Raw genomic sequence first — 7,662 nt, 5'->3', positions numbered from 1 at the left:
TTTTTTGTCCAGCTTGTTTACCCTTTTCATTTTATAGCTTTGTTTTATTATTGGTTTCTCTGAGGTTTGAGATATAAACGATATTAAACATTAACTTTTTATTCCTGTAATACATTACAAACATTCCCCCTCCTTCTCATCCTTTGTCTTTCAACTATATGGAATCTTGTTGTTGTTGTTGTTGTTGTTGTTGTTCTTTGGATTTTGCAATATGGTTAGAAATGTTTTTCCCATCCAAGATTATTAAAAAATGCAACAATTTTTCTTCTAGTATGCTTACAACTTTTTCTATTTAATCTTTAAATTTTAAACTATTCCGGATTTATTTTGCTGTAAAGAGTGATCCAGCTTTATTTTGTTTTTTTTTTTGTTTTTTGTTTTTTTGGGTTTTTTTTGTTTTGTTTTTTTTGGGGGGTTTTTTTTTTAGAGTGTTGAGCTAGCTGTTTCAATCCCATTTATTGAACACTGGAGTGCGCTGATTTGAATTTCTAACTTTCTCCTATGCTAAATTTCCTTATTTACTTCTGTTCATTCCTGCACTCTCTTTTTTTTTTTCCCCCTTACTGGGCTGTCTGTTTATCCTGTGTCAGAACATTCCACTTTAATTCCTATAGTTTTATGATATTTTTAAACTCATGCTAGAGTAGGTTTCTCTTCTTTTTCAAAATATTCTTGACTAACATGGAACATTCTCAAGAATTGACCATATATTGGGACACAGAAATAGCCTCAACAAATATAAGAAGGGTAAATCATACCAACCGTATTCTCTGATCATAATGCTTTGAAACTAGAGATCAACTGCAAAAAAGAAATCAGGAAGAACCAAAAACACATGGAGATCAAACAACATGCTACTAAAGAATAACTGGGTCGGAGAAGAGATAAAAAGAGAGATCAAGAGATACATAGAAACGAATGATAATGATAGTATAACATATCAAAACTTTTGGGACACGGCAAAAGTGATCATAAGAGGAAAGTTCATATCATTACAGACCTCCAAAAATAAGAATGAGCCCAAATAAACAACTCGTTTTCTCTTAAAAAACTAGAAAAGGAAGAACAAATGAGGCCTAAAGTCAGCAGAAGGAAAGACATAATCAAAATTAGAGTAGAAAGAAATAAAATTGAAAACAAAACAAAAAATATAGAAAAAAATAAATGCAGCAAAGAGCTGGTTCTTTGAGAAGGTTAATAAAATTAACAAACCCCTGGATAAATTCACTAAGGAAAAAAGAGAAAGGATACAAATAAATAAAATCAGGAATCAAAGAGGGGAAATTATGACAGACACTGTAGAAATACAAAGGATCATGCAAGAATACTATGAAAAAGTATATATCACCAAATTTAATGACCTAAAAGAAATGCACCAGTACCTAGAAAAATACAACCTTCCTGGGCTGAGTCAAGAAAAACTGGAAAATCTAAATAGACCATTCAACAGTATGGAAATTCAAACAATCATCAAAACCTACCAAAAAGTAAAAGTCCAGGACCAGATGGCTTCACTAGTGAATTCTACCAAACATTCAAAGAAGATTTAATACCTCTTCTCCTCAAACTCTTCCAAAAAATCAAAGAGGAGGCAATACTTCTCAACTCATTTTATGAGGCCAATATTACTCTGATACCAAAACCTGGTAAAGATAGCACAAAAAAGAAAACTACAGACCAATATCTCTCATGAACACAAATGCAAAAATTCTAAATAAAATACTAGTGAAAGGAATACAGCAATATATTAAAAAGATTATACACCACAGTCAAGTGAGCTTCACCCCAGAGGCACAGGGATGGTTTAATATATGTAAATTGATTAATGTGATACACCACATAAACAAATAAAAAAATAATCATATGATCATATCAATAGATGCAGAAAAAGTCTTTGACAAAATATAGCATCCATTTACGACTAAAACACTTAAAGTACCATAATAAAGTACCATAATAAAGGCCATATGTGACAAACACTCAGCCAACATCATACTTAATGGTGAAAAACTAACAACCTTCCCTCTAAGATCAGGAACAAGGTAAGGCTGTCCACTATCACCACTCTTATTCAATATAACATTGGAGGTCCTAGCAAATGCAATCAAACAAGAGAAAGATACAAAAGGCATCCAAATAGAAAACGAAGAAGTAAAAGTTAAAATAAAAGAATGGGACTACATCAAACTAAAAAGCTTTTGCTCAGCAAAAGAAATTGTCAACGAGGTAAAGAGACAACCATTTTAATGGAAAAATATACTTGCAAGAAATACCTCTGATGAGGGCCTAATGTCCAAAATATACAAAGAACTCATACAACTCAATAAGAACAACAAAAAAAACAAATGATCCAATCAAAAAGTAAGATGAGGACCTGAACAGACACTTCTCCCTAGAGGACATACAAATGGCCTACAAACATATGAAAAGATGCTCAGCATCACTAGCTATTAGGGAAATGCAAATCAAAACCATAATGAGATACCATCTTACACCTGTTAGAATACTTATAATCAACAGGACAACTAACAAAAAATGCTGGAGAGGATGCAGAGAGAAAGGAACCCTCTTACACTACTAGTGGGACTGCAAATTGGTACAGCCAGTATGGAAAACAGTATGGACGTTCCTCAAAAAACTAAGAATTCATCTACCATATGATCCTACAGTCTCTCTACTGGGTATTTACCCCAAAGACTTGAAAACCCATATATAAAAAGATATTCACACACCAATGTTCATAGCAGCATTATTCACAGTGGCCAGGATATGGAAGCAACCTAAGTGTCCTATGATAGTTGATTGGCTAAAGAAGCTGTGGCACATATATACAATGGAATATTACTCAGCCATAAATAGAGATGAAATACTGCCATTTGCGACAACATGGATGGACCTCGAGATAATCATGCTAAGTGACATAAGCCAGACAGAAAAAGTTGAAAATCACATGATATCACTTATATGTGGAATATAAATCTAAAAACAACAAATGAATAGGACAAACAGAGACTCAGGGACATGGACAATGGACTAGTGGTTACCAGAGGGTAGGGGATGTGGGAGGAGGAGAGAGGTAGACAGCGTAAAGGGGGTCAAATCTAGGCTGGTAGTTCCTTTCACTTAATAGTTTAAATATTTGATTCCATTCCTTTCTGCTTGTAAGGTTTGCCCTGATAAGTCTGAGGATAATTTAATGGATTTTCCTTTGTAAATTAATGTTTTCTTCTCCCTGGCTGCCTGAGAATTCTGTCTTTGTTGTTGATTTTTGATAATTTTAATACAATGTGTTTTGGTGAAGGCCTTTTTGGGTTGAGGTAATTGAGTGTTCTGTTGACTTCTTGAATTCCAAGCTCCAGCTCATTTCTTAGGTTTGGGAAATTCTTGTCCACTATTTGTCTGAAAATGTTTTCTAGTCCCTGCTCCTTTTCCTCACCTTCAATAATGCCCATTATTCTTGTGTTTCCTCTCCTGATGGTATCAGCTAGTTCCTAAATTTCTTTCATTATATTTCCTTCTTCAGTTTCTCTCTTCTTCCTTCTGATTTATTTCTAGATTTCTGTCTTAGATATCACTGATCCTTTTCCCCATTTGGTCGACTCTATTTCCCAAGCTTGCTATTTAATTTGCCACTCCTGCAGTGTGTGTTTTTTTTATCTCCAGAAGTTCTATTTAGTTCTTTTTGAGGGTTTCGATCTCCTTGCTCTGCTCATCTAGTTGTTTGTTCAATTCCTGAAATTGTTGATATGACTCATGTTGGAACTCACTGAGTTTTTTCAGACGTACCATCCTGAATTCTCTGTCATTTAAATTGCATATTTCTATGTCTATAAGCTTATTTTCCAGAGATTGTTCTCTTTCTTTTTGAGATGCCATGTCACCTTGTTTGTTCATGGTGTTTAATGGACTATTTCTCCACCTGGGCATTAATTGAAATGTATTCTGCTTTTTTTCCAGGTAGATTTATTATATAAATGACTCTCTTTAGCCTGCTGCAAAGAAGGCGCTTTACTTTTGGGTTCTAAGGTTGTGTCTAGGCCTCTTGGATCCCTGCTTTATATAAAGCCTTAAAAATGCCTTTTTATTTTCTGATAGATATTTAATCATGCTCACTACCCTCAGTTTCAGTCCCTGACAGTGTTAGGGACAGTTTTGGTAGCGTTTGCTCAGATTCCCATGGGACTCCGCGGTTTTAGGTCTCATAGAGTATTGGGGGAGGATCCCTTTGGGTTGAGGGTTGGAGGTTGTGGCTCAGCCTCGGTTTTTCAACCATGGCCAATAAAAATCAACTATTGTTTTTCTGCCATTCCACTTCTCTGCTGTGATGACTGTGCACTGCCGCTGGCTGGCCGCAGGGAGCTCATAGCTCTTCCAGGCAGGGCTGTTCAGGGAACTCGCTGCTCCTTCTCCCTTCCTCCTCCTCCTACTGGTTGTTCCGGTGGCTGCTAGAGGCAGATTTTTTATTTCTCCCAGTTTACCACCTGACGCCCAGGGGTTCTGACCTGTGGTAGCTTATGTGCAGATCCCACGCTCGGAAGTGCTGGTGTGCAATTTAGGTGTTTTTTGTTGAGTTTTAGATATTAATCTTATTGTTGTTTCAAGGGGAGAGATCTGGGGACATCTCTCACTCTGCCATGTTTCCAAAGATTCCTTTTTGAAATTTTAAGGTCTATTTTCTCCCTCCATTAGGAAGCTCCTTAAGGCAATATGGGTGGAGATTTCTCTAAACCTACTGTCTTAAATTGTATATTGAAAATTTTAAGAAAGGTTTCCTAGGGGATTACAAGGTCAAGCTGAACCTAGAAAAACTTCCAACTCTTTGTGAGCATGAATGGCCCACCTTTGGGGTAGGATGGCCTTTGGAAGGGACTCTGGACCTCCCCACTGTTAGAGCTGTGTACCAGGTAGTGACAGAGACCCCTGGACATCCAGACCAATTCATGGTTGCAAATTGCTACTGTAGTGCTCCCTTGGGCCTGAACAAATAGGCAGGGACAGAGTAAGGTTCTTGTGGCCTGACTGACTCAGGGAAAAGACAAGGAAGAGCCAGCAAGAGTCATCCACCAAGGGTACCCTAAAGAAGAACCTCTCTTCCCACCACTGTACATCCCAACAAATCCGCCAGTCCCTGCACAGCCACTCTACCCCAAATTACCAGACAGCCCTCCACAATCAGTGCCTTTGCTGCCCTAATAGCCTGAGTGGCTGCGAAGCCTGAGTCTACGATGTCTTCACTCAGCCACACAGCCAGCCCAGCAGCCCGTTGCCCTCCAGATGCCTCTCCAAGAGATGCGAGGCCTTTTTGAGATTAAAAAAGGCAGCACACTCCAGCCGAGGTGCCCTGTCTTCTACTATCAGCCTTTCAGAACAACCGACCTCCTTGACTGGAAGCAGCACACCTTGTCCTATTCAGATAAACCCCAGGCCATGATTGACGTCTTTAAGTCCACCTTCCAAACCCATCAGCCTACCTGGGATGACTGTCGTCAACTCCTCCTAACTCTCTTCAACACTGAATAACAATGCCGAATTCTGTCAGAAGCATGAGCGTGGCTCCAATAACAAGTACACCGGACAGTGCACTGGACCCCACAGCATGGGACTTGGGGGAGATGCACCTGACGCCAGGCCCAATTGGGACTTCAATGTCCCAAATGGAAGAGAGACTCTCGACAAGTACTGGCAGGCCATACTGCAGGGGGTAAAAGCTGGGGCCAGAAAGCCGACAAATGTGTCAAAAGTGGCAGAAGTACTTCAGAAGTCAGATGAGTTACCCACAGAGTTCTATGAGAGACGATGCAAGGCATTCCAGGTGTACCAGCCATTGGAAAAACGAATGCCCCCACTGCAGGAGGACATTTGAAGAGTCAAAGAAGTTCAGTCAACCCCACAAAGGAAAATATCAGCCTCAGCCAGTCATCCAAAACCTTATCAGCCTGGCCAGAACAGAATCAGACTGGGATGACTGGGTTCCCTGATCCTGGGTCCCTAGGAGCCTACGGTCACAATAGAAGTAGGGGGCCAATCAATGACCTTTATGGTAGACACTGGGGCTGAACACTCTGTGGTGACTATGCCTATGGCTCCCCTCACAGACTGAACAGCAACTATCGTCAGGGCCATGGGGCACTGAGCTGCCCTCTCATTCTGCAAAGCCCACTCATGTTGGTTAGAGGGCCACCTAGTGACTCATGAGTTCCTGTACCTACCAGAGTGCCCCATCCCCCTTTAGGGTAGAGATTTATTAACAAAGCTTGGAGCACAGATCACCTTTGCCTCCAGGAAGCCTACCAGTCTCACCCCGGGGAGCCAACCTGCTCTAATGATTGTTGCGACTGTGCCCAGGAAAGATGAATGGCACCTCTATTCTCCAGAAAGAAAACAAACAAATCCAACTAGCCTGCTAAAAGAGTTCCCTGCTGTCTGGGCAGAAAAGGGACCCCCAGGTCTAGCCAAAAATCACACATTGTGGTGGACCTGAGGCTAGGAGCTACTTCTATCACACAAAGGCAATATCCAGTGCCACAGGAAGCACGCTTGGGAATTCGGGACTACCTCCAGCGTTGTGCAATACTGGAATTCTAGTTGAGTGTCAGTCACCTTGGAACACTCCGCTCTTACTGGTCAAGAAGCCTGGGGGGAATGACTACCGCCCTGTCCAGTACCTCCACACTGTCAACAATGCAGTGGTCACCATCCATCCAGTCATCCCGAACCTGTACACCCCGCTGAGTCTCTTACCTACCCAAGCAAGCTGGTTCACCTGCCTCGATCTCAAAGACGCCTTCTTCTGCCTTTGGTTATCACCAGCCAGCCAGCTTTTGTTTGCCTTTGAGTGGGAAAAAAGACACAACATACCAGGAGAAAGACACAATTGCCTTGGACTCGACTGCCAATGGGCTTCAAAAACTCACTCACCTTGTTTGGCCGCAGATCTTGCTGCCTTCCCCAGAGAGACTTCGAACTGTACGTAGATGACCTGTTGCTGGCTAGCCCCACCCAAGAAGACTGCTGGAAAGGTACTAGAGCCTTGTTGGCCCTATTCTCTACCGTGGGATACAAGGTGTCATGGAAGAAAGCTCAAATCTTCAAACAAGAGGTCAGATACCTTGAGTTCATTATCTCAGAAGGCCATCAGGCACTTGAACACAAAAAGAAACAGGCCATCTGTTCAATACCTTGGCCAAACACTAAGAAAAGTGTCCATGAATTCCTAGGGGCTGCCAGATTCTGCCAGATCTGGATATCAAGTTTTGTCTGAAATCGTCAAGCCACTGTATGAGTCTGGGTCTGGTAAAGACCCCCTAGAATGGGGCTCCAGACAAGAAAAGGCCTTCAGAGAAATAAAGAGACTTTTGACCAGTGCCCCAGCATTAGGACTACTGAGCGTGACACAGGACTTCAACCTCTTCATATATGAGAAAAATAATACTGCACAGGGGGGTCTTCATACAGTCAAACCATGACAGTGCCCAATTGCATATCTGTCCAAATGGCTAGATCCGGTGGCCACGGGATATCCACCTTGCCTCCAGGCCTTAGCCACCACAGTAGGCCTGGTCAGAGAAGCGGACAAGCTCACGCTGTGACAGAATATAAATGTAAGGTCCCCCATGCTGTTACTGTATTAATGAATAATCAAGGACACAAGTGGCTGACAAA

Source organism: Pteropus medius, unplaced genomic scaffold (assembly GCF_902729225.1).
Source record: "Pteropus medius unplaced genomic scaffold, Ma_sr-lr_union100, whole genome shotgun sequence".
Taxonomy (NCBI): domain Eukaryota; kingdom Metazoa; phylum Chordata; class Mammalia; order Chiroptera; family Pteropodidae; genus Pteropus; species Pteropus medius.
Note: the sequence above shows the minus strand (reverse complement) of the source record.